This window comes from Lathamus discolor, chromosome 5, assembly GCF_037157495.1.
Source record: "Lathamus discolor isolate bLatDis1 chromosome 5, bLatDis1.hap1, whole genome shotgun sequence".
Classification (NCBI taxonomy): Eukaryota; Metazoa; Chordata; class Aves; order Psittaciformes; family Psittacidae; genus Lathamus; species Lathamus discolor.
In genome coordinates, this window is record NC_088888.1 from 68226888 (window position 1) to 68254872 (window position 27985).

The 27985-nt window shown below is 36.7% G+C and overlaps 1 protein-coding gene across 6 annotated transcripts in view; it reads right to left on the minus strand.

Annotated features, from left to right (window-relative positions):
• GRIK2 (glutamate ionotropic receptor kainate type subunit 2) overlaps window positions 1-27985 on the minus strand; it is a 405316-nt gene that overhangs the window by 290746 nt on the left and 86585 nt on the right. Inside the window, exon 1 of one of the 6 annotated variants that reach the window (XM_065681156.1) lies at window positions 8212-8274. The exons of 4 other annotated variants lie outside the window; for them this stretch is intronic. The gene's annotated coding sequence lies outside the window, so the exon portion shown is untranslated. Of the gene's footprint in view, window positions 1-5047; window positions 5063-8211; window positions 8275-27985 lie in introns of those variants that run through there. One more of the 6 variants, XM_065681158.1, reaches the window with a different exon arrangement.

Consider the following 27985-nt stretch of genomic DNA (forward strand, 5'->3'; position numbering starts at 1 on the left):
TTACAAAACAATAAAGAAAATATGCTATAACTTAGATGTTAGATTTCACAAATCTGCAATGCTATATATCAGAGTAAAAGCATCACATCAAAGCCCACAGGTGTTATGGCTATAAGAAGAATCTACCTGAAGCAGCATGCGAAGAATCTACCTGAAGCAGCATGCAAAAATAAACGCGTAAGAGGAAAGTGGACGGTTAGGATGAAAAAAATTAAGCCCAGGAAGACCTGATGAAGAGTATCAAAATAGCAAACAGCCAATCTAGGAAAGTCAAGATCATTTGCAAAAGTCATGATTCTGCAAATATAGCATGGTATTTTCAGCAACTCTCTAACTAAGCACACTCTTTTCACCTAAGTGCATGGGAATTGCCTGTCAAGCATGGATAAGGAAATTACTTGGAGGGCTGGTTTGCTTGTCTAAAAACCCCTCTCATAATAGCCAATAGAATGGTGTGAAAAGGCCAAATACCTAAGCTCAGAATCACAAACAGAAGTGATTTCCTCCACACACATTCATACAGCTTCGTTCTTTTAAGCCTCATTCAGCTCTTGTACTTCCAAATTATAGCCCTTATTTCTCATGCCATTGAAATTTAGATGCTTGCAGCCTTTGATTAAATCCATCTGAATGATTACCTCTGAAAGACAGTTAAATATTTGCCATCTCCATCTCTGCTAGCTACTTGGTCCTGTTCGTGTCTGCTCAGCTCCCTCACTGCATTAAATTCTGGCCCTTCTGATCCAAAACCTCCCACCCCAAAAACGTCCACTCCATTTCAACTGCATCCCAATAATTCTCACCCACTAATCTACATTCACAGAATCCAGCAATGCATTTTCTAGAGCCAGAGATGATAGCTGCAAGCTGTCCCACAACTGCAGAGCTAATGCACATCAGAGGATGGCTGGGAGTAACCACGTCTCTAGCTCATGAACATTTCTGGCAACCTGCCCGTCTTGTACCAAGGTGAGAACAGTACAGCAAGACTGTCCATAGCCCTTTACATCATGCTGGCTGTTTAACAATATCATTCACAATATCATGTAATTTAGGAATAATTTATCATAAGCAGAAAAGAAAACTAATGTAAAATTGGCAAGCAAGGTTTCTCTGGTTTTGAGAGCCCAACCCAGCAAAGACATCCACTAATAAGATAAAGGCAGAAAAACTAAAATAGACAATTCAACAGAGACTAAGTAGGCAGCTTTACAACTCCTACTCACCAGAACAACCAGAGGCAATAACACCACCTATACAAGCATAGATACACCTAGGTATTCTAAGTGACTTTCTGTGAAACCTCTTTCATATATTTACTTCATTATTCTAAGCTCCTGAGACATACATCAGGCACTGAAGAATGAGTTACTACTGGGAAGAATAAGATACTGTGACAGCAGACTGCAGCCCAAAAAACAGATTTACTCCCTCTGCCCGATTTTTCACATATTTTCCAGAAAAGGAGACAATTACTTGTTTCAGATAATAGTAAACTAGCTTTTGGAAACACTACAAGTTCATACCTCATGTTATAAAAATAAATAAAAACCAGCACTGATATTTGTCTTTTACAAAGATGGCAGTTGATAGCATGGTAGAAAAGACTGTGGTAAAAGTAACTTGAATGATATATTGCCAAAGTAGAGGGTAGATAAATGCCAAAAGAGGTTATATGAAAGGGCACATACTCTATGAATTTAAGTATTATTGTGTACAGAATCACTGATGTTTAGTCCTCTAGCTGCTTAAATAAGTGATTGAGATGTTATATTTTCCTCAGTCATGTTAAAAAATTATGAATAGCTTGCATATTCCACATCTTTTCAGTCTTCAACTATTCCAATGTTATTCTCATTATGTTTTATTCTAGATTTTCAGTATCTATAAGACATGAATGTTCAAGCAGATATTAAGTCCCGCTAAAGTGCCGAAGTATTTCTTCTATATACAGATATTACAATATTTGTTTTATAAATCTCTCTTAGATCAAGGGAAAACTTACCAAGAGAAAAAAAAAATTAATTTCTTCTTAACACTATCAGTTCGTCACAAAGTGCAGCATATTTTCCTCCTCTAGGAAGATAAATTGGTTAATGACTTTTAAACAACAACTGTGTACCATTAAAAAATTGTATTCCTGTTTCATAACCCAACAAGAGACTCCCTCAATAGTTCATTATTTCCTGTATATTCTGGACATTTTTTATACAATGGGTATTGTTTACAATTTCTTTTTACATTCACTTAAATAGCATTTAGGAATGAGAATGTGGTTTGGTGAGGGAAAATTTACAATAGAAAGCAAGCTGTTTATGCAAGATGATTCTGATGATCTCTTACTGCTTTTGCCCATTGCCACTTTATTAATAATGTATCTTTAGCATTATTCTTATTGATTAGTAGTAGCAATGATATTAAAAGCATCCTAAGGCAGGTCTATGATGAGACTTTTTAATAAATGGTAAGCCTATTTCTCTGACTATAACAGTGTTCAGTATATAATATTATTTAATTCCTCATAACAGCAGTTTGCCATCCTAGACTCAGACAGCAAAGAATAATAGAATAGTTTGGGTTGGAAGGGGACTTTAAAGGTCATCTATTCCAACCCATCTGCAATAAGCAGAGATGTCTTCAACTTGATCAGGTTGCTCAGAGCCCCATCCAACCTTGAATGTTTCCAGGGATGGAGCATCTACCACCTCTCTGGGCAACCTATTCCAGTGTTTCACCACCCTGAGGATGTTTCAGCTGCAGAGTTAGAAGCTAGGTGTAAACACATTGCCATACAAATAGTCATAGTTAGACCCCCAAAATCAAAGAACAAGAGAACTAATTACTTAATATGTGATTTATGGGGGATTTCCTCCCTCTTTTTTATTCACTTGGGAAAAATGGAGTGCCACTGAGTCAATGCAATACAAATGTAAGTTATGAACTACAGAGGTGAATCTCTACCAGACAGGAGATTCTTTTTTTTTCTGTTAAAGCTTACATAGTCATTAAATATAGTACTTTTCAAGTGCCACAGGAAAATACACAGCCTCAGACTAATCACAAGCTCTACTACAGTCCAACACTGTTAAAAAGAAGGCAGGAGCTCCTAAATCAAAAGAGTTTTTCCACCAAGATCCACAGTTCTCATGACGTCCTGGATTTCAGATTGGTTTCCTTTTTAGTGTGTTATATTTGCCAAGCGCTGCTCTTCCCCAGAGGGCTGAAAGCGTTTGTGATGGTGCAGAGTGTCCTAATGCCTTCTGTCTCCACATGTGGAACAGAATATCACACCATAGGCCGTATTTCTGAAGAGTTAAAAGGTGCTCCTGAATCAAAATGCTCCTTATAAATAAATATAAAAATAACTTGATAAATATGAATGGTTGTTACCTGGCTCTTAATGTTTAAATGAATAACATGGTTAATATTTCAATCATGAAAGGCAAGCTCACCATTCTTTAAAAAAATAATGGTACAGCAAGTTTCTCCAGACTAATGCTTTTGTAACAGCTGGGATGATCCCAAAATACAAAGGATCAGTGTCATTCGGTTGTATGTTACAGGTTCTAGGAAATTAAAAAAATTTGTATATATATTTATATATATATATATATATATATATATATATATATATATATCTGAGGACACTAACTCCCTACAAAACTCTAACTGCTCGAATACATAAGCTGACAGACAATAATGACAAAAACATTACTCCACTAGGGATTCAGATAACAATCATATAAAAAAGTTATCCTGTGTCAGATTAAAGATCTGTCTAGCCCAACATGCTGTCCCCATGAATGGCCAATCACGATCATCTAGGAAGAAAGTATGCAAGGAGATGCACATAAGGATAATTTTATCATTTTTACAGGGTTTAGTACGTCCTTGGCATGAACCAGAAGATCAGTTTGCTGAACAGGAGGTATCTTTGAGCAAATTCATGGAACAAAGACCTGTTAAGATGCAGTCAGTGAATACACATGAAGTTCTAGTAGCTACAATGTTTTGTAGCAGAAATTTTCACTGAACCTGCTGCCTGTTAGAACTAAAAACATCAGCGTGTTATCAGCATTGTTCTCAGGCTAAAGTTGAAAACACAGCACTGTACCAGCTACTAAGGAGAAAAATGACTGCTACAGCTGAACCCAGGACAGACATCAAATAATTCCATGGTTCTTGTATTGGAAGAAAGTGTGAACAGCCATTTTATATTCACTTTTATTCACCTTCTCCACACTACTCATTATTTTACAGTCTTCTGTTATAAGATCATTCAACTGTCCTCTTTTTTAGGTTAAGAGAAGTGACCTACTGAATTATTTCTTACGTGGATTCCATTGAGTATCTTTGATCACTTTTTTTCTGAAGCTTGTCAGAACTAATATACTTCAGCTAGGCATTAAAACTATCGAAACTATATCTTTCAACTATAGAACTATAAAGACAGTTCAATCAGTCTTTTTGTGAAATGTATTCAAAAGAATAATATAGGATCACACATTGAGCTTGTGCAAAGGCAAAAAGATAAACACACAGCTACGCATGGAGTTATGTCTACCTGTTTCTTACTCTGCCTGTATATGTTCCAAATATCACCTTAAAAGTGCATTTACAGTACCATCAACTTTGTCAATTTAACTCCTTCCAACTTTTCATTTCTCTTGTAATGAATAGAAATATTTTTCTGCCATGCCTGCTACCAGTCTCAGTGCATCAAAAGGTCATATCTGGCTCCTCATAATATAGAATCATAGAATTGTTTATGTTGGAAAAGACCTTTAACATCATCAAGTCCAACCACCAACCTAGCATTGCCAAATCCACCTCTAAACCATGTCCCTAAGTGCCACATCTACACATCTTTTAAATACTTCCAGGAATTTCAACTCAACCACTGCCCTAAGCAGCCTGTTCCAATGCTTGACAACCCTTTTGGTGAAGAAATTTTACCTAATATCCAGTCTAAACCTTCCCCATGCAACTTGAGACCATTTCTTCTTATCCTGCCACTTGTTACCTGGGAAAATAAACAGGTGCCCACCTCACTACAGCTTCCTTTCACATAGTTGTAGAGCTCAATAAGGTCTCCTCCTCAGCCTCCTTTTCTACAGGTTAACCCCAGTTCCTTCAGCTGCTCCTCATAAGACTTGCGTTATAGACCCTTCATCAGCTTTGTTGCCCTTCTTTGGACATACTCCATCAACTCAGTATCTTCTTCTTAAATTTTCCAGTACTTGTTCTAAGAATTAAAGTATTGGAAAATTTAGTAACAGATGTTAACAACGAAAATAGATTTGCTAGCTGCACAGGATACATAAAAATTCCACTTGTTTGCATATTGGAGAATAACCAGGTTGCTAAGGTGATTGTTCACTAGTTACCTCCCTCTCTAAGATCAGAGAATCCCAGATACCACAGGCACCAGTTACATGGCTGTATAGTTTTAGGGCCTGCTGCACACTGTGATCACCTATTAGTTAATTCCTCTGACTGACAGCTAAACCCAAAACCCAAATCCCATTATCAGGTTTGGTTTTTTTCCCCCTTCAATCACAGCAGATGATTCCTTTCCCAGGAATAAAACAAGTCTGTTTTATCACTTACAACATACAGAATCCTCTTTCCAAGAAAAAGAGAAAAATATGTGGTACAAGACATCTCACTTGACCTTTGTGCAGTTGTGATCATCAGCCATAATATACTGTTTTATTAGCAATTAAACATTTCCACCTTTAGTATTTTCCTCTACTTAAATTCCTTTTAGAATCCCCAGCACTGAAGACTTCAGACACTGTACTTTTGAACAGTTTTTATCATGTTTCCCTGTCGCTTGGGCAGGGGGAGAGTGAGGTAAGAGAGGGGACTGAAAGGTAAGGGAGGAAGTGTTTATACATGCAAGCAGAAACCACGGTTCAAGAAATGAAATCACTACTTATAAAAACCTCTGTAGAAACAATCCTTTTGCTATGTCAGCCATGTACATAGGTTTGCTTTTTTTGATATAGAAGTATTTACATAGGTCATTTTCCTATGCAGTTTATCCAGTGGCCTCAGACTCAGCATTGAGAAAGTCATTAAATTATAAGGCTTGTAGCCTTATTCTTTCTATAAGAGTTGAAGACTGACTCTCAGGCTCTTACTCTACATCTTTAATTAGAAACAGTCTCTGCTTTTTGCAGTTCTGATATTAGTGATTTAACCCCTAATAAAAAATACAGCAGCGAAGAAAATACACAAAACTAATTGCAAGAAAAAGTTGTCCCAAAAGCTTTATTTTTAATTATATTTGCATTATTCCCACCTCTCAGGATGAGAGGAGGGAAATCTGCATGTGTCTTTTCCTTCTCCTCTTTCAGAGGACCATAGCTCCTAAGCAGCCTAGAACGGTGGACAATATCCTCAGTATATGTTGAGATAGAACCACAATGTCTGCTCCAAATTTGTTTCATTGACCTTTGAGTAGGAAAGGGTGGACATCCACATGAAGTTAAGATGTAGATGATCAAATGTGGCTTAAAATTAAAAAAAAAGCATCTGTGTGAGATACAGCTGTCAATCACCATCTCTCATTTTTTGTTAATGCAAACGTGCTCTTTCCAATGAAAACAGTACCCTGTATGAGTAAGATAACCTCCATTCCTAAGAGAATACTAAACATAGAAAAAGAAAAGATGATATATTTAAAAAAAGAAGACATTTCAATATACAAAACACAGAAGTGCACTATTCTGTGTATATGCAAGGCTCAAGGCATCTATACGTGGTGTTGGTACATTGGATTAAGCAGAATTTTTGCATAAAGATTTAAAAAAAGTCTTATTTTTAGTGTTAATATCAAAAAATGTTATAAATCCAGGAAAACATTACTAGAAAAACTGAATCTTATTATGAAACCATACTGATACTGTAATATTATGTGTACTCAAAAATTACTTACATGCTTAAAGTTAAGCAGACTGTTCAGTATCCTACTGAATCACTAACACTAGTTCTTAACACATATCTTGAAAAGCCTCTATAAAATTCCTTAAATGTTATCATCCCCTAAATTTTAGCCCAGAATATTATGGACTTACTTTTCTAGAACCTACTAACAGTAGTATTATTAAAGAAATATATAATTTAACATCACCTAACAGTTTACCTATAACAAGGATGCTTTCAGACTGTAACTCATTAACGCAAGAGTGAAAATGGATTTCCAGCTTTAAAGATATGGTGCTGTAACTGTTGAATATACACAGCTTACACTGCTCAGGAAGTCACTCAGGGAACTTAAATTAAATAGTTTTCTTCCATAGCCTGAAATATTTGAATAATAGTTAAAAAAAATAAATAAAAATGTGCCGTGTCAGTTATCTTGATCTTTAAACAAATTTAAAAATCTGAGAAAACATGGAATACTGCCTATAGCTTTTTTCTAACTTACAGACCATCTTCAAACATTTAAGTTCTTGTAATAATATTGAGATCCACAGACAGAGTAACACAAATTACATATATCGGTTAACATTCAAACTACAGTTTCTGAATATAGACTTAAACTTTAGGGAACACTATTATTTATTTATTTATTTATACGGTTAAAAAAAAAAAGTGAAATTATAATTATCCCAAAGGTTACACATACTAAAGATCAGTTAATTGTCCCTTAAATTTCATTTTATTGCTCAAGGTACTTTTCATGTCTTTAGGACTTCCTGCATAAAAAGACTGAAGTCTTTGTTATGAATTTACAAGTTGTTTTGTAGACATTAAGAGCTGGCTTACAATGATCTGCATGAAGATTTTAATACCTTTCCTTTTTTCTGCTCCGGAGAGAGAAAGTGTTTTGCATGAGATCGAAGAATGCCCGGCTATCCAGAAAATGGCATTCCTTATACAAATGCATAACAGCTACAACCAACACAAATAGAAACAAATAAGATGTGCCGCTACCTAGATTTAGGCATGATACCAAGATTAAAATTCTTAACATATTTTCTTACCTGTTTCAGTTCTCCTTCAGAACACAACTTGATTCATCACTGTTAGTTAAGACTGTGACTAGCTGTCTGTCAGAGTCACAGAGTGGAATCATGCTAGATTCTGATTTATCAAATAGTCAAAATTGCATTCAGCACTACTGGGTTCTGGAAAAAACAGCCATTTTCTATGAAAATAAACTGTGTGGCTTTTTGGTCTGACCACTAAAGGTCAAATTACCTGGGATGCAGGTTCCATGTCCTGTTTTCTGCAAGAGTTCAGGTCCATATTTCTTGCCTTGCAAGAAAACATTACATTCTGGAAGATGATCTAGGCTAGGAATATGCACATAGGCAGTGTCCCTCTCCCCTCTGTAATACAGCTTCTACAGAGGAATGGAATAAACATGGACAAAGAGGAGGAGAAAGCACAAATTTCTTAACCTATTCATTAACTCATTCAGCTGAGAGTAATGAAGGCAATCTGACTGCTGGTCCCTGTTCCCAGAAAAGCTCATGCAAACTTGCCTCACTTTCTAAAGGAATGGCTGTATGGTACTGAATCTTAGGAGAGTTTCAGACTTTTCAATTTGATCTCATATAAGCTACTCAAGCCCATCTGTTAGAGGAGGCCAAATTCAAAACACACCTCTGTGAAAGCTGATTTTCACAGTTCTGTCATGGCTGTTGTTACGCCTTTTGTTAATATGAACTCTAGTACTTAACACTTCTGATTGTTGCTCACCACATAAGGAAAAGTTGCATAGTCCTTGATACTAGCCTAGGAGTTGGATGCCTAAACCTATGTTAGTGTCAGGTCTCCCTTCTCTTTCCTTTTCCTCACCTCACCTTTATCCTGCATAACACAAATATCTGTCCAGAAGAGCATGGAGAAGCACATTCACAAATCTGAAAACACTTTTTTTTTTTTTTAATGGCTCTTAACTGCCGCTGTGCTGATGAGTGTCAAGCCTATAATCACAGCAGCAATCCAACCATGGCTTGTCAATCAAACCTGGTAAGCTGTGTAATATTGGGTGAGAATTAGCTTAGGGGAGTTGCCAGGTGTTGTGCATTATGACCCATGACCAAACCCTTGTGATTTCAGTTTTTAGTATATAATAAAGCCTTTGGGTAGCTTTGAAAACAAGAGGTTGAGTGTGTGAGGATTCTTGCAGAGCTCCTAGAGAAATAAGCACCAGATGATACAAGCATCTTACAAAGGTATAAACAGAAACCACACATGGTTAGTTCCCAGACACTGAGGAGCACAGCTCTGAGTGCTGGTAAAACTGATTTTAGAGTTTAAGATGACAATACATATCCAACATATGGAAAATATCTTTTTAGCATAAATACACAAAAGGAATAAATTAAAATATTAAAACAATTCCAATATTAACAAGGAGAAAAAAAAAATATCAGGGATTGCCACAGCATTTTCTTTTCCTCTTGAAGATTCTTCACTATATCAATACTACTTCTTAAAGCAGTGAATCTGGTAAATAAAGGGTGCTGCTTTTTTATTTGCCTTGTAACCCAGTGCTACTGGAGCCTCAGTAACATACTACAGAATTAGTTAAATAAATTAGAATTCAGAAGTGCTGTGAGCCCGTGCATTTTCTCTTACATCCTTCCCACACATCAAGGTGATTGATACTGCAGTACCAAGTCTAAGCCAGCTTGGTTGCAACAGAGTATTCTACACCACTTCAAATCCCAGGTCAAAATGTTGTATGGAACAGATTTTGCCACACTTAGTATTTTTCGTGAAGCTGAATCCGTTCAAGTCCACAGATATCCTTTACTCCAGAGACAAAATACTGAAAGTTGTTTTCAATTTAGTAAAGAGAGGAAGGAAAAATACATTATTTTTTAATTTTTTTTTTTTAAACAAGTAGGAAAACACACAGGTAAAATGTGTAATAATGCCTGGTTCTAATTGTCTGTACACATGGAAAGCCCTGGGCTAAACCATCTACATGTGTTTGATGGCTTAGCTGAAACTCAATTTCAGGCAAGAGTTAAAACAACTGCCTGACTTTGCAGAAAAAATAGCAAAAAGATAAAGAGGATACTCAAATTCATCTTAAGTATTGTAGATTTAAGGGCAATCTAGGTGCTTTCTATTTGATTTTGCAGTGCAAAGCAGCAGGAGCCCATTTCAGCTGCCTGGTTAGCTTACTAACTTAAGGCAATGATCAGGAGCACACAAAATCTACGGCAAAGTGGAAAACTGAACCTGGAAAGCACTACCATTAGTCACTGTCCCCATGATTTCATCAGTGGTGTGATGAAGCAGCAAGGAGACTGCACAGAATGCCAAAGCCCCTGCAGACAATGGACTATAGTGTACTTTTCACAAAGACAGTATCTCACAGCTCATTAAGTAATCACATGATTTCTGTTTGCTTCATCATCTATGAAAATAGGAGGTTTCAAGATGAGAATTTTATGTTTCTAATGGGGCTGCTGTAAATCTCTGCTGCTACTCTGTCCTACTATAACCCACTTTTCCTGAAAACATACTCTTATGTTTGCCTGCACCAGCCCCAAAATGCAAATCTGCCAGTTAAGTAAATCACTTTAAAGATTATGGAATATGTACGCACTAAGAAAAGGTCAACCAACCTTTGCCTGTTAGCACATATAGTTATACACCTGCAAGTGTCAAACGTAGTATCAAGCTGCCAATTTGTAAACTCTAAAGACATTAAATGACATAGACATAAACTCATAGAATGGTTAAGGTTGGAAAGGACCTTAAGATCATCTAGTTTCAACACCCTGCCATGGGCAGGGACACCTCACACTAAACCATGTCACCTAAGGTTATTCCAACCTGGCCTTGAACACTGCCAGGGATGGAGCATTCACAACTTCCCTGGGCAACCCTTTCCAGTGCCTCACCACCCTCACAGTAAAGAACTTCTTGCTCATATCTATAACCTGAATGCCCCCTGTTTAAGTTTAAACCTATTACCTCTTGTCCTGCTGCTACAGTCCCTGATGAAGAGTCCCTCTCCAGCATCCTTAGCCCCCCTCCCACCTTAGGATACTGGAAGGCTTCTCTGAGATCTCCATGCAGCCTTCTCTTCTCCAGGCTGAACATCTCCGTCATTCTCAAGCTGGTTTTGTACAGGAGGTGCTCGACCCCCCTTATTTTCCTCATGGCCCTCCTCTGGACTTGCGCCAACAGCTCCATGTCCTTCTTATGTTGAGGACAGCAGAAGTGCACACAGTACTCCAAGTAGGGTCTCATGAGAGACAGGCAGTATGTTTTACAGATGCTGAAGCTTCTTAAAAACAGAAACCAGAAAACACTTGGGAAAAAAGTTATTGTTTGGCTAGAAGGCTAAAAAGAAAAATTCAGGCAGCTCAGATCTACTGCTTTGGTTCATAGTAATAGTTTTACCTGTACAAAATTAATATTTAAAAAATCCTAAAATTTTTTATATCTTGAAAATACCTTCAAAAAGATATTTTCAAAAGCAAGAAACTACTGGGGAAAGGGGATCAAATACTTCTCAATCTAGTTTTTCCAGTTAAGATTAATAATGAACAGAAATTCCAAACTACATGAAAAAGTACAAATTTATTGAAAAATAAAGTCTAATTATTTAATATTTTTCATTGTAGAGCTAAAATAAAATAATTTTGGTTTAGATAGCACTTGTTCTTAATGGCAAAGCATGTCAACTAAGGCAATGTTTGTTTCTTATTCTGCACAGCATATACTTTGTAAATACTGAAAAAGCTTTTTGTCTCCCTGGCAACAAGTAATTCATCTACATATGCAGCAGGAAATAAATAGCTGGTGATGAAGTCATTGAGATGTGTGAAAATTTTATTCTACATGAAACTGATAGAGAAATCAGTGTTTTATCTATGTATTTACACTATGATTGTATCATGGATCTGTGCTTAGATGCTGGGGAGGGGGGCAGGGGTGGAGGAAGGAGGGGAAGAGGGAGAAAAGCTGGGGAGGGCACAACCCAACAGGCAAAACCTGAGAGAAACCACCCTGTTTATACCAAGGTGAAAACAAAAGGGAAGGGGAAGATTCTCCAGGTGCCAGAGCAGAGATTACCCTGCAGCCCGTGGAGGACCACGGTGGAGCAGATACCCACACTGTTGCAGCCTGCTGCAACCCACATGCAAAAAAGCAGGCGTATATTCCTAAAACAGCTGTGTCCTGTGGAGCAGTTTCTGCTCCCACACTGGAGCAAGGGAAATGTGGGAGGAAGAAGGAACAACAGAGAGAAAGTGCTGTGAACTGGTCACAACCCTCGTTCTCCAATCCCCAGTGGAGTTTGATTTCTTCCCATTAATTTTTCTCAGATCAGGGTTCAACACAGAAGAAAGATTTCCTTTTGATGAAGAATCCATCTTCTATGTTCATACATTTAAAGAAAAGTTTGTCTATTTAACTAAAAGAAACTGAATTCTTAGCCTGCCTTGGAAAGACTCTCACATGTAGATGGCTGTTTGGATTCTGTATTTTTAAAACTATACACCTGGTACGTCAGTGGAAGAATTTATGTACCTGGAACATGCAGTTGAATAGCTATTAATCAAGCAAGATGACATACTGTCACCTCTAATCACAATAAGAAACCTCTTAACTGTTAAATGTAATCTTAATTGTTGACAATTAGTCCCAATGTAGCTGAAGTTACGATTTAACATGGAGAAGGATGACATCATATGATCCATAATGTGTTACAGAAACGAAAAACTCACTGTCTGGCAAAACATACCTAATCAAAGCTATGAAGAACAACCATCAAGAAGGCAGAGATAAACACATAAGTATAAGGAATTTGCTTACGATCATTGATAATGCTAATGATGAATCCTGGAGGTGTTGTTTCAGGGTGACAGACAATTTAAAATCAGTTCCCTACTTTCCACACACACATTCTCTCTCTCAATAGCAGGTAAAGTACAACTTTTAAAGTCAATGCTTGATTTACAAAGAAATCTATAGATGTAGATCTTAAAACATTACAAAAATAAATTCATTTATAATTGTCTGCTAACTCGATGAAAACATGCCTAGAATTTCAGTGCTATTGGTCATTCAAGACTACTTTGTGATCCTGCTAGCTGGTTTCTTTTTCAGCAAAAATAATCACGTATGCGCAAGAATGGGATTATATCTACAACTTTAAATGAATTTTAATTTTCATGTGATGCAAGCAGGAAACTATATGCCTCTAATTGACAAGTCCTGCATTGCTACAGTGTTGATATAGTCTGGGCTTAAGCCTATTTCATGAATGTTGGTCATTTCTATGCAAGATTTGTAGATATCAAGAGTAAACATATCATCTATGGGGTTTCCTTCCTTCACTTTGAACATATACTTAAGTATTGTATTCTGCTACTTCAGTGTAATTTCTATTTTACTATGCTGCAACATTATTTTCTCTCAGCAAAATCTACATCATTTCTTTAACAGCTAAAATGCAGGTTATTACACTACAAGAGTAAAAGCATTTCAGATTCAGTCATGAGCAGTATGTTAATGATGTACTACAGGGCTCAGTGAAATAATGTCAACATTATCTGCAATCTGCACAGCAAAAATGAAATGTCAGCCAGTTCCACCAAATGGCAAATGGTTTTACCGTTCAAGGGGGTGGTTTATAAATCTGTTAGTTCAGACAAGATGACATAAAATAGGAAATTGGAGACTTGGGAAGCTGAGGAAAGAAACAAAAAATCAATAGAGCTACTACTTTAACACTCCTCTATGATATGTATTTAGGATTTTGTAGGTGCTCTTTTTTCAGCAGTAAATTTGATCAACCTAGTGGATAAAGGTAGAAAAACCAATATAGTTTTAATGTTCAGAGAAAATTATTCTATTCTATTCTACTGATTGCATAAATGCAAACTATTTACATGCAAAATAAGCCCCTCAAGCATTTTTAAGGTCATAAGCCTTTTCCATAAAATCCATCTTTTATATTTAATAGCAACAGGAAGTAGAAGCTGAATGGGTTTGTGTCTCATCCAATCTAATTAGTGTAGGAGTTGCATAGGATTTTCCTCCTATAGCACTATAGTAAATACGGCTGGGTTGTTTGGACAGAAAGCAGAATTTACACTTACAAGTGAATTCTATCTAACAGATATTGACCTGGAAATTATGTAGACTAGCATCTGGTATAAAGACTCTCACCATGTACTGCAGCATCAGGCATGTTAGTTGCAGCTATTACTAGGAAGTGTGAACAATTTCCTTTGAAATCCCTAAAGCCATAAGATTAAATATTTCAAGCTAGGTCACTGAACCTCTTTATGACAGTTTAGCTAAGGGCAGAAAAGATCAATCATTCCCCAAAAAAAGATCAGATGTCATTAGATAACATTCTTAATAATTATTTGAAGTAATACATATTGGTTAGCTCAACTGCCTGACGCAGCTCAGGCTATAAATTCCAATAGGCAGCAGAACTATTTTTCATTGCATTACATTTATTCTAGGAATGACGCAGTTCTGAAAGTCTCCCCTAATAATGACACAATTAATGAAGTGTACGTATATATTTATTTTATATATATATATATAAATTGAGCCATTTTGTGGAACTGACAGAAAAGATTTTCCGAAAACACTCAACGGCATTTTCCTTATTCAGCCAAGTCTCTTACTTAATGCAAACAAACCCAGCTCATAGTGCTGGAAATCTGTTATTTTAGACTGGTTTTAGTGTTATTGTATCCTGAGAGAATGAGTAAGCACAAACTCTACAGTTATGACCTTGTCAGTTTACCTCTCAGCAAAACTGAAGTTACTTGTCTCTGCAATGTTTTCACAGTGCTGTTGGATGGCTCGCACATTTTTCTGTTTCAAGATGGAAAAAGTGTCCCTATTCAGCAGCTGAAATAAGGTCTCAGTCAGAAGAGTCTCTTCTTTAGAACTGACTTAAGGTCACTTATAAAAATGAGTGAAAGATTGCTATAAAATACAATAGGGGAACAGAGGAGGGAATCCTTACCCTAGAGCATGACTGTCATAATAAAAGTTTGAAACCATTACACAGTGCTCTGAATTCACAAGGTGTCCTGGTTTCAGCTGGGATAGAGTTAATTTTCTTCCTAGTAGCTGGTGCAGGGCTGTGTTTTGGCTTTAGTCTGAGAACAAGGCTGATAACACATGAATGTTTTAGTTGTTGCTAAGTAACAAGTTGTTACTTAGTTAAGTTATTGCTTACTCTGATCAAGGACTTTTAAGTCTCTTGTGCTCTGCCAGTGGAGAGGGGCAGAAGAATATGCAAGAAAGCAGAGACAGGACACCTGACACAAATTAACCAAAGGGTTAATCCATACCACAGCATTTGATGCTCAGTATGGAAACTAGGGGGCGTTACCCATAAGGGCCAGATTGCTGCTTGGGTCAGGCTGGGTATCAGTCAGTGGATGGTGAGCAATTGTATTGTGTATCACTTGCATTTGTTGTTTTTTTTTTCCCCTTTTCCTCTTATGATTTTATATTTTCTTCCCTTGTTATTTCCTTTATCATTAGTAGTAGTAGTATATTGCACTTTAGTTCTTAAACTGCTCTTATCTCAATGCACAGGTTTTACATTACTTTGATTCTCCTCCCCCTCCCACCTGAGGTGGCAGAAGGGAGTGAGGGGATAAGCATGGTACTGAGTTACCAGCTAGGCTTAAACCATGACACAAAGTTAAAGCTTAGGAAAGGCAAAAGCTTACCAAATCTCCCATTTCACCAAGAATCACAAAATATTCATTGGGGAAGTAACTAACAGAAAAATCACAACAGATGCAAAGAAACTGAAGTGTTTTTGAAAGAAGATAAGTACTGCATTCACTGGATATCCATACAGCAATGATTAATCATCTATTTTGAAGTGAGCAGGGGTTCTGTTTAGTGCTAGTGTATTTCCCAAGATCATCATTCAGACCTTCACAGTCCTTGAGTAAATAGCAGCAGATGTTGAGCTGTAAGACCACATCATTCTACTAAGATTAGATATTTAATAAAATAGACATGCTTGACAGAATCTTCCCCTTAGTTTACTAGACCTATACTAAAAGGGCAGGACAAACCTGCTCTCAGAAGCACACTGTACATTCTCTCTTAAAACCTAAAAAACAATATTCTCTTCTGTGACTACTATTGCAACTAGTATGTAGCACTCCACACCTCATCTGCAAGTAGAAATTTTATCCAGTAACAGATAAAAAAAATTTCCATATGGAAAAAGTCCTCAAAAGCCACCTTCTGTTAGTGTTTATATAGACATTATCTAAAAAGAAGCAGAAAAGAGTAAATATTTTTAAAAGGTGGTCTATGTACATCTACTTATAAATCAGCTTGCTCTTATCATACCTTTTTTGGTTTTCCCTTGCATGCAATAATTTTAAAAACAGCATTAGCTTGTTCTTGGCTTCTTTTAAATTATGAATCTGTAGCCAAACAATGTGCAGAAGTTCAGTGACAGTAGGTTAGACTTGCATGTGGACATGGAGTAACATGAAATGAGTTTATAAGTCCCACTTGCAAAAAAACAAATGAAGGAAAAAAAAATCTGTTTCGTTCCTCATCAGTAAGACTCTAATTCTCTCTTTTGATTCATATTCTGAGATCTTTAATGCAGGAGATATCTTTCACAATTCTAAAGAACTTTACAAAGAAGCCCTAAGTCCCATTTGGGTCAATGCAGCTCAAAAGTGCAAATAAGTATGATTAACTACATAGGAAAATTAATTAAAAGTAAATCTGGAAAACATAGAACAAATGTATTTCTGTGTATGTTCTCAAGAATTTTTAGTTGGAGGTATAAACCAATTCCTCTGAGATCCCAGTTTAAAGTGTTCTATAGTCACCTACCCTAAGAAAATACAAAATCCATGATCTTAGTGTGCATTTCAATTCAGAAGCATTTGCAGTACTAGTATATGGACAAAACAGAACTGCACAGCTGCCAGAATTACACATATGAAATGGAGACAAAGAAATATTGCCTTTTACAACTAGACAGAGGAACCAAGCAATTTTTCTTATTTAATAAAGTTCCTAGAGAGAAAGCAGCATAAAAAGGGAACTAGAATAAAACATTTGTAAAATACATAAAGTATTAAAAAGTTTTCACTGTACTTCTGAAACTTATGTAGAGGTTAAACAATACCTAAAATACAATAGACTGAAATTATTTGATAAATACTGATCATGTATCTACTAGTTGAAGCCATCTAGAACTTTGTAAAAATAAAATCTGGTCACACGAATAAGCTTACCCTCTGAATTCACAGATTCATTCAAAATTTAAATTCATATTAGATAAGTAGCCTATATCACAGCTTGTGTATACAAAGACCCAAGTAAGTAAAAATCATCTGCATAAAAAGTCATGTTCCAAAGGCACTAATATGTGCAAAGATAGCTCCTAGAGGGCTCTTACTACCACACCAGATTCTGTAGTCTATCCAATGTCTGCTTGGTATTCAATGCTAAACCTGCCTTTTAAGAAGAACTGGAATTCAAATGGATGCTTTATCTAGTGTGATTTATTTCAATTGTTTAAAATAATGTCATTTAGCAATGCAATTACTTAAGAAAATTAAAAGATTGAAAATGCTCCTGTGTGCTTCCCCTTAAAAGACTCAAACTACTACATGTCTACAATTCTCTGGACATTCTGGGATTTCTGAGAATTTGGCTTTTGAGAAAAGATGCTCTCACACATGCAGTCTATTACCAAACTACAAAAAAAAAATTAATACAAACTACTAAATAGAAATTGTATTATGACAAAAACTCTTTTCTTATATCAGTACATTCAGTGTGATGACCATTCCTGTGCTTTTCATATTGTACTGGGAACAGAGGACCTTGACTCCCAACCAGCGTTCAGCACAAGCAGTAAACGCATCTTGAGCTCTTGAGCCTATACGGAATGTAGCACTACTGCCAGAAATTAAATTACCTAATTTGTAATTCACCATTTAGCTGCACTTAGAGAAAGTCCAGTGTAACAGTAAAATAGAAAATCCCTGACTGAAGATATAAACTGATACTTACTCCAGCATTATACAGCACATATATAGATGCTATCTCACATCAGAAAACAATCCAGATTTTTCAGCAGAACACCACAGTTACACTGCTTTTTTTTTTTTAGCCCTAAATAGATCAAGCACCACAGCAAAACATGTCTGGATTGTTTTATAATTGGCCAAATCAAGTATCTCTGGATCTAAAATTATTTTATGTCTTAAATTAAGTTGAATCATCCTAAATTCTCACTTTTATGTCCCTAAGGTTTATTCAATAAGGAAAAGGTTTTGATATATCAAGTAAAGTAGGAAAATTATGATCTTATTTATATACATCAAGAAACTCTACCTCAATTCTAGGTTACTCTAAGTCAAGGAATCCTTAAACCATTAATCATTGACTTCCAAGGATGTAAAATTAGATCACAGGTAAAGGAAAAATTTATCATTACACATTTCCTATTCACAGCCACCTCACTTATCTTAGAATAATAGTTCCATTACATCTTCACTGTATGTTTTGTCATGGTATAAAACTAGATAGGAGTTATTTAATAGTAATTAAACACATTTACTATTTGCACCATTAGTTGAACAGCTTTTACTTTGCTAAATTATTCTATCAGAATATTTAGTGACTGTCAGATGTTCCAAACAATGAAAGATAAATCTATCCGCCAACAAATCCCCATAAAGCAATTAGAGAAACAATTAACGAATGTTAGATCTTAGAGAACAAAATATGTGGTGTGTAAGAAAAGGACTTTTTTTTTTTTTAACTTCTCAAAATGTCACCAAAAAACCAAGCAAAATTGTTTTTTGTGACTGCACCTCAACTGTAACGTATGTCAAGGATTGTTGAAGTTAGTCGTCTATTCATTTAATAGAAATACTGCATTATTGTAAACTATTTCAAGTTTATAATTATGTATGAAACAGGAACATTTCTAGAGGCCTGTTACCAATTCTTGTAACTTAAGTGAAAAAAAGTATGCATTTTGACAGTCCTGGTGTACTCTTCCAATAAACATAACTGCCTTATAAATCTGTAGCTACAGCTATTTAAACCAAAATTCTTCTTCGTGTTAATGTTATTTGGTGATATTGACTTTTTTATATATTCTTTTATACAGATTGAAGCCATATTTCAATATTGCATAGGCAATTTACAACATAATTTTTAAAGGAATTATAAACTACTTCATTTTTATGACATTTTCCTATGAAACTACATGGTTTTCTAGATAAAATGGAAAGCAGACTACCTAAATTACACCTTTGTTGCCATTACTTTTATGGATATTAAACTTTTGATCAATATACTTTTTCTGTTTTATACAATTGTTTTTACTGCTTAAAAAAAGATTATTAGTAAGCTTTTCTACTTGAAAAGCAGGAAAACAAAAAAGAATTGTAAGTAGACATAGCAGACTTTGATATGCAGAGCGTAAGAAAATCTCAACAAAAGTTTTAATTTAAGAAGAAAGCATAGACCTTTGATCCTCTGAAAAATTCCGGTTATGGCTGATATTTGGTTCCACTTTCCATAAAGTACAATATTTTCTGTTGGAGAAACTTCAAAATATTTGTCACGTGGTAACAGCAACTGATATTTTCCAAAAGAAGTTCAGATACCACTTGGCTCTGTCTTTCTATGACCTTGTTACTTTTATTCTGGAATCAGGTCAGACTTTGTAAATTACGATATATAAGATTACTAGTCACTTTCCAACACTTTAGTTGTCATTTTAAAATTTGTACACATATTAGCCCTGTAAATTCCTGTATTTTTCCCATGATCTCCACACATTTTCCCTCAATACAGGAAATCTAATAGGCAGGGAAAATATTTTGCTGTTATTACAGTGGTTACTTGAGTAATAAAAACCCAGGCAACTTAACTTTCAGTTATCTTTTTAGAAAAGTACGACAGTATTTCAACAGAGAATCCAGTGAGTAAGCAGAAAGCAAAGCCACACAAAAACCTGGCGCTGCTGCTTCAGCTTTGCTGCTTCACTGATGGGTAACATGTGGCTATGAGAGTTTTAATTACTTTGGCAATTAGTTATGAAGCTTTACTCCGAAAATTATAAACATGCTGAAGACTCAGATGCAGGAAAGGACACAATTTACCCATGGTTTTGTATGATTCACTATAGAGATATACACAGTGTGGTCACATAGGATTATTTTATTTTTCTACTTACAGCTGAAACCAGGACACTATAAGAAGGTTGTGTGGATTTTTGCCAATTTGAATAATGTAAAGCAAACTCCAGTAAGTGACAAACTAAAATCATCAGTCAAGTACTTGAATTCCTAGGCCAAAATGTAATCACTTCAGTGATCTATGTAATTTTTGTTGTGGTTGGAAAGTGATTTCCAATCAGGAGTCATGTAATTTATACTTTACTTGAATGGTCACTTAAGCGCCATTTTACTAAACTGCTGAAAGCAGACCACATTGAGCCATGAATTTTAAGGACTTATTCCTAAATTCTCTTTATTGTGAAGACTGATATATTTTAATAGATGATTCTTAAGACTTTGCTTCAGCTATATGGTAGTTTTTCTCTTCAGTTGGAAAGAAAAGATAGGGGCTGGTTTAGTATCTACTTGAAGTCAACAGGGAGAAAGTGTCTGATTTTCAGCAAGTATTATTTTTAACCTTGTAGTAAGTATACTGTGTAGCACAACATGATTAGGGGATATTTCAGAGCCTAACATTCATGTCAGGAGTTTAAGCATACAGTGTTCCTCCATGAACAACAAAGAAAGGGTCCCTCATGGGTTACTCAGAACAGGATTCTTTGGCCCAAAAGAGAAACCTATCCTTTGCTCCTTTGGTGGACTATGAAATAAAAAAAGAAAAAAAAATATTAAAAAAAAAGGAAGAACACAAATAAACAAACTAAAACCCCCCACCCAATGCACATAGGGAGTTTAGCCTCAGCATCAATTCCAGCAAGTATAAAGTACTAGGAAATATGATTAGAGTTCTACCTTTGGTTGTTTCTACCTATCTCTCAGCTTAATTGTATATGTCCACGTGAGGAGCTACGCTCATTTTTTATTTTTATTTTCCTTCATTGCTTCTGATACATATTCTTTTTGTCAAACCCTTACTTTTAAAATTAATATAAAAGAAAATGCATAGTTTTGAAAAACTACCCACTTAAACAAATACTAGTAAAACTACAAGCAGGCTTTAATTCAGATCAGTTACCTGCACAGACATAAGACTACCACATATAAAATATGATTATACCTCAAAGAAAGTCTTTTACAATTATTAAATACTGAATGGCCACTATGCATAAAACAGTTAAAAACTTGGTATAAGCGTGTTCAAATCCCAGTAAAAGAAACCACATCAGTAATTCTTTTTTTTCATTTTGTGCAACAATTATTTGCTTAGGGACATTTCCTTCACTGTGATTATGTGAAAACATTAATAGGCAGAAACCTAGCAATGGTGAGGAAGCTCTCAGAACAAGAGAGTCAAGAGTGTAATTTAAAAAATTATAATACCACAGAACTGATATCCCACAAGTGCATATCAAATTCCATGTTGATATAATTATTTTGTAAAAAATACTCTAGATTACGATAATTACATTTAGTATCATGTTTCATAATGTACACAAAATCAGATATAAAAATTTTAACATATGCAAGTTCTACACAGTTCTCAGAAGCCAACTGTGTGCCTTATTGCCTATAATTACTTCAAAACTGTTGCCTTTTAAGTAACAAATGCTTAATGGGGCTTAGTGTTCTTGGGGTCTCTGTCTACCACTGTACCACAAACTCAATATTAATTTTACCTTTTATTTTATGCTTTATCATAAGGACAATAAGATTTCTATAAACTCAGTGCTGATAAATTTTATTTCCATTTTTACTTGCCTTGCTCAGAGCAAAGACCACTTCCAGCCCAAGATGAAAGCAAAGATGTCCACGTTTGCCCTTTTTGTGACAGAGATAAATCTCCTTTCACTTTTTATTTCTGTCATCCTGGAAGAGTATTATTGTGTCCCTAAAGAGATTATACTATACAATCTGAAAAACATTTCTACCAACATTCTTAAAATTGATATATCTTACTATCAGTTACTCATGACATTTTAATGATGAGCTACCAAAATTTTTGCCCTGCATGGGCTTGCCATTAGGGTTCAAGCCACCCTATAGATAAAATATACATGGCTGGTTTTAGGCTTTAAGATTTAAATATAAACTTAGTTCTTCATATCAAACAGTATTTTTTAAAAAAATCGATACAGAAACACAATTACTCCAATAAAAATGTCAAGCTATGTCCATGGAGTTCCTCAGGGGTCGGTGCTGGGACCGGTGCTGTTTAATATTTTCATCAATGACCTGGATGAGGGAACTGAGTGCACCCTCAGCAAGTTTGCTGATGACACAAAACTGGGAGGAGTGGCTGACACACCAGAGGACTGTGCTGCCATTCAGCGAGACCTGGACAGGCTGGAGAGTTGGGCGGGGAGAAACTGGATGAAATTTAACAAGGGCAAGTGTAGAGTCTTGCATCTGGGGAAGAACAACCCCATGTACCAGTACAGGTTGGGGGTTGACCTGCTGGAAAGTAGTGAACGAGAAAGGGACCTGGGGGTCCTGGTGGATAGGAGGATGACCATGAGCCAGCAATGTGCTCTTGTGGCCAAGAAGGCAAATGGCATCTTAGGGTGCATTAGAAAGGGAGTGGTTAGTAGGTCAAGAGAGGTTCTCCTCCCCCTCTACTCAGCCTTGGTGAGGCCGCATCTGGAATATTGTGTCCAGTTCTGGGCCCCTCAATTCAAGAAGGACAGGGAATTGCTTGAAGGAGTCCAGCGCAGAGCCACAAAGATGATTAAGGGAGTGGAACATCTCCCTTATGAGGAGAGGCTGAGGGAGCTGGGTCTCTTTAGCTTGGAGAAGAGGAGACTGAGGGGTGACCTCATCAATGTTTACAAATATGTAAAGGGTAGGTGTCAGGATGATGGAGCTAGGCTTTTTTCAGTGATATCCAGTGATAGGACAAGGGGCAATGGGTGTAAACTGGAGCATAGGAAGTTCCACGTTAACATCAGGAAGAACTTCTTTACTGTAAGAGTGACAGAGCACTGGAACAGGTTGCCCAGGGGGGTTGTGGAGTCTCCTACACTGGAGATATTCAAGGCCCGCCTGGACAAGTTCCTGTGTGATGTACTGTAGGTTACCCTGCTCTTGCAGGGGGGTTGGACTAGATGATCTTTTTAGGTCCCTTCCAACCCTTGGGATTCTGTGATTCTGTGATTCTGTGATTCAAAAAAAAAAAAAATTATTTCTATACTTGGGAAAATTAAATGTACCCTTAAAATTCTCTATACAGATATCCCATTAAAAGTTATGGAGGTCTTTGAAAATAGCAGCACTATTTGAAATAGAAGATTCAAATAACTGCTTAAGCAAAACAACAAAAACACAAAAATTAATGCATAATAGCATCAAAGATTTGTATATGTGCATGAATTTGCCCAGTTAAGACTCAAACATATTGCCTCACTTTTTCTCATTGATAAATTTTTAAAAATCATAGAATCATAGAATAGCTAGGGTTGGAAAGGACCTTAAGATCATCTAGCTCCAAATCCCTTGCCATGGGCAGGGACACCTCACACTAAACCATGTCACCTAAGGCTCTTCCAACCTGGCCTTGAACACTGCCAGGGATGGAGCATTCACAGCTTCCCTGGGCAACTCATTCCAATGCCTCACCACCATAACAGTAAAGAACTTCTTGCTCATATCTATAACCTGAATGCCCCCTGTTTAAGTTTTAACCTCTTACCCCTTGTCCTATCACTACAGTCCCTAATGAATAGTCCATCCCCAGCATCCCTATAGGCCCCCTTCAGATACTGGAAGGCTCCTATGAGGTCTCCACGCAGCCTTCTCTTCTCCAGGCTGAACAGCCCCAACTTTCTAAGCCTGTCTTCATATGGGAGGTGCTCCAGTCCCCTGATCATCCTCGTGGCCCTCCTCTGGACTTGTTCCAACAGTTCCATGTCCTTTTTATGTTGAGGACACCAGAACTGTACAGAATACTCCAGATGAGGTCTCACAAGAGCAGAGTAGAGGGGCAGGATCACCTCTTTCGACCTGCTGGTCGTGCTCCTTTTGATGCAGCACAGGATACGGTTGGCTTCCTGGGCTGTGAGCGCACACTGCCAGCTCATGTTCATTTTCTCATCGACCAACACCCCCAAGTCCCTCTCCACAGGGCTGCTCTGAATCTTTTCTCTGCGCAACCTGTAGATGTGCCTGGGATTGCTCCCACCCAGGTGTAGGACCTTGCACTTATCATGGTTAAACTTCATGAGGTTGGCATCAGCCCACCTCACAAGCGTGTCAAGGTCCCTCTGGATGGCATTCCTTCCCTCCAGCACATCAACAGAACCACACAGCTTGGTGTCATTGCCAGACTTTCTGAGGGCACGCTCAATCCCACTGTCCACATCACCGACAAAGATGTTGAAAAAGACCGGTTCCAACACCTGAGGGACACTGCTCATTACTGGTCTTCAGCTGCACAGTCTATTTTAGTAGATTAACCAGAATCTTGAAACTGGCCTTGTCAAGATTTTAGTTCCATTACAAACATTCTCTGTTACCTATATAGAAACCCCAAAATCATATATACATGAAATGCGTGCTTATCAATATATTTTAGAAAGCAATCACAAGTAATGGACTTTTTTGCTTCATTTTGCTTTTTGAGCACCTGTGCTATTTGAGAAGGTAAATACATTCATTTTTAAAACAATACTAAAATATAAGGTCTTTCCAAACATTGCCATAAACCAGACCAATTAAGAACTACAAACTTAACAGTTTGTGACATTCATAACCACATAAAACTATAAATTTTATTAGTGCAAAGCCTCAGAAAAAAAAACTAACCCTCAGTACACTACATGGTTTTGTTTCCATCTCAATTTCGTAAAAAGAGGGAAAGAGTACTCATAAGTGGCAAGAAACTATATTTACTAACACAGAATTATTGTTCAGCTCAAATCAAATCATGCACAATATATTTTAGTAGATTCACCAGAATCTTGAAACTGGTGAAGATTTTAGTTCCATTACAAACATTCTCTTTTACATATATATAGGAACCCCAAAATCATGAAATTCATGTCTTAAAATCTTCAACAGTCATATATGATCTAATCAGCAATCTTTCTCTTTCCTTACTACCCTACATACCACCATGCAGTTTGTAAAAAATAACTATCTATAGCCACATCTATGTGAAAGCAAATATTTCTCAGGCTACATAACCAAAAACATTTCCAGAGGAACAGTACCAAGCAGCAATTGCTCCCATCAACATTGCACTCATTTAAAAGATTGACATATGCTGAAAACAATCAACATGACTTCAAAACTGCCCTTTGCAAAAATCACGTGTTGAGCAAAGGTGAATATTACTGCCTCAACTAAGATTTTGACCCAGATCTGCCACAGACAACACTTGGCATTCATACAGCACCTGTCACCTTTCGTCTCTAAGGATTGAGAGCACTTTTCAATAAGGCACTACTGCTGGAATAAGTAATCCAGAAGACATTTTAAGAAGTATTCTTTAGGTGGAACCTTTGACACTAACCAGACTATTTATGTTTTCAAAACTACTGGATAAGAGTTGGAAAAAGAACTCTCACAGGAAAACTCTAAAAATAAAACAGCCACAGAAATTCAACAAATACATAATTACTCCTTCAAATAGTTAGCCTGTAGCCCTGTAAAGTATTGTAATAAGAACTCTGTACTTAATATGAGGATATATACTTTTAAAGGCTAATATTTTGAAATCATTTTTTATTTGTAACAAATGGTATAAAAGCATAGCTGTGATGAGTTCATCTTTCACCTCTGAGTAAGAACCATGCTTTCCAGAGCTCCATACTTAGGATAACATGGGTCTTAGTTTATAAACCGTCTTTGAATTTTATAGGTTAGATCACAGGTGTATCTCATCCACTTATCAATATATGTGCATGTGCCATGTCTGTGGATGCTGGCAAACTGTACATTCCAGCTATGGCCAGCTTGGTTTTTCCAAGGTAAAGAACATAATGGACTGCACTCACTTTGGAGATGAAGCCCACAGTAACCTAATTAGTGTATGAAAATGCTCCCTTGCCCTTCTACACCACCAAAGACTTGCTGCATCTACATTTCATAACAGACAAGGTATCTTTCAATGGTTTTTGTCCCACAGGAGCATGCAGTACTCACACCATAAAAAGCCTAGCACTTGTTGCTCTGTCACAGCTATGCAGAAGGCATTCCCTTTTACGTAACTTACTTATGAAAGGCAAATGGGAGTGAAGAAGTACAAGCAAGAAGCTTGCCATCTGGGCTAGGTATCCTTCACCATGGCTTGCAGTAGTCAGCTATGCTTGTATGTGCTTGTATGTGCTTATGTTTGGCCGTACAAAATGCCTTCATGCAGCCAGACACCCCTTTCTTTATCTCAGAGCTTAGAAGTTCTTGAGACATGTGGACTCATTTAAAACATGCCCATGGCAACTGTTATTTTTCTCCTTGGAGACAGATTACAGGGGAGACGTAACGTCAACAGTGCTCACTAGTATCCAAAGAGACAGCATGGGTCAAAGGAAAGCAGAGGGGAGAAACTCATCCATGGTATGTAGTAAAGCATATTTTTTATCTTTCAAAGGTGAGTAAAAATTTGTATTAAAATTCTCTGAAATCAGGCACAGATCAGGAAATTATGTGAAAACCGAAGGAAGCTGTCCTTGCCCTTCATTTTTAACAGTAACATAGATTTTCAGTTGAGTTAACTTTGTCCCTGAACCAGTAGCGTACAGAACCCTGAACCATGTCAACACCCTGTCCTTTTAGTCTAACCTCCAAATAAAGATCTATGTCTGCCTGGTGTTCAGGCAGCTTATTTGTCCCAAGCAGCAAAAAAATCTACTTAATAAAATAACCACAAAGCACAGCTTATCCAAAACAGTTGCTTCCCAGCACTTCAGCTCTTCAACCTTAAAGACTGTGTTTCTTCTGGGCTTGTTTCAGAAAGACCGTTTCTTCAACACAGTTTTGCTGTGTGCAGTAGAAGCCTCCCCTAAACTACGCTGCATCCAATGCAGTTGCATTTCTTAGGTTCAAAGCACCTGCCTCCACAGAGCTCAACAACTATTTTGACTGCTCTTGATACATGTCTGTTTGCATGCTTGCCCTCCTTGTGCAGGAGGAGACAGGCACAAACTGTAGACATGACCATGTGCAAAAACTTCCTATGCTGTCAGCCTTGCATAATATTTTCTGTAGGGCAATGGCTATATTTTACTAGCATGGCAGTGAGCTCAGCCCAGGAAAAGCAGGCCAAGCTTTCTGACCTGTACTTAAAAATACCTAAGGATGAACCTTGTGCAGAAATTGTCACAATTAGATGACCTAGGGTAGGGCAGTATGGACTGTGCTGCATTGACTTATGCAGTGTAAGTTAACACATTCCAATGTTCCAGATAAATACACCAAAGTGAAGGATTATCACATCTGTCCAGAGGACAGCATAGATTTGGTCTTTGTAGCAATTGAAATTGTATCATATTCAGAAAATGTTTAGTAAAATCCTTAATATGTTACTTTAAAAACAAAAAAAAAACCCCACAGCAACACAACAAATATACATGTCAACTACAGTAACATTCCAAAGTCTTATCTCGATCAGGGTAACAATGTCTTGGCCTGTATAAATATACTCACAGAATATAAATTTATTCAGAAGACCTTCCACTTCACTGTCCTTGAATGAACAGTTAGAACTGACCACAAAAATGAGACAGGCAATTATTGTAATTCCTGCACTGCTACTGTTAATTTTGAATAGACAGTGTTCAGCAGCATTTAATAATGCTTTACTTACAAAAGTAAGTACAGTATTCCCCCCCACTAAA